Below are 1,205 nucleotides of genomic sequence, written 5' to 3' on the forward strand. Positions count from 1 at the left end.
CTTCATTTTTACTTCTGCTCTGGGATAATTTCTAACCAGGAACCTTTAAGAACCGACAACAATGCTCCAAAGCATGCAGCTGCAAACATATTTTCGATATTCATCAGATCTAGAACCAACTCCAGAAATGTAATGGAATTCTCTAAAATACATACTTGTATTTCTTGTTTACATGAAGAAAAATTGAATGAGTGGTGCTAGGGACTGAATTATGTCTTCCCAAAATTCTTCCCAAAATATGTGCGAACGCTAACCCCAAATGTGATGGGATTTGGAGACGGGGCCTTTGGAAAATAATTAGGTTTAGATGAGGTCATTAGAATGGGGCCCTCGTGATGGAATGAATGTCTTTATAAGAGATACGAGAGATATTCTCTCTTTCTCTCTCTTCCCCCTCCCCTTCTTACTCACCCTCTTCCGCCCTCGTCTCCTGATACCCCTACCACCACCACCACCACCATGTGAGGACACAGCCAGCCAGGAAGAGAGCTCTCACCAGAACCTGACCATGCTGGCACTCTGATCTCAGACTTCCAGCCTCCAGAACTGAGAAAATATACTTCTATTACTTAAGTTACCCAGTCTGATTTCCCTATCTCTCTTCTTGGCCTCACCATATGTACAGACCCACACATATACACCATCCATCACATTCTAAACTATTTACACATAAAAATATCTGGGTCTACAGAGATAGAAAGTAGATATTGATTGCTTAGAGCCAGGGCGGGGTGAGGTATAATGAGGAGAATAGGGTATAATAGCTAAAAGGTAGAGGGTTTCTTTTTGATGTGATGACCTGTTCTAAAACTGACTCTGGTAATGGTTACACATATCTGTGAATATACTAAAAACCAATGAATTGTGTACTTTAAATGGGTGAATTGTATCATGCAGGATTCTTTTTAAATTAAACTTGATAAAGCTGTTTTGAAATAAATATATATCTGAGTTAAACCTAAATGTCCTCTCGTGAGGACAGTTGATAAAAGAGAGGATATGAAAGGAATAACAGAGCTGAAGTCATGCCTTGTGGCCTAGATTTGACAATAAGAAAACAGAATCATGGCTATGGTCCACAGGTTGGTTTCCCCAGTGAACCACCCTCTTTGGAGGGCCAGATCACAGCATCAGGACCAGAGAAGTTTCTTCCACTTTATGCAGAATAAAAAAATATTCTTTGCCCACCCAACCCGCCCCTCAAC

This window comes from Pteropus medius, unplaced genomic scaffold (assembly GCF_902729225.1).
Source record: "Pteropus medius unplaced genomic scaffold, Ma_sr-lr_union100, whole genome shotgun sequence".
NCBI classification, from domain to species: domain Eukaryota; kingdom Metazoa; phylum Chordata; class Mammalia; order Chiroptera; family Pteropodidae; genus Pteropus; species Pteropus medius.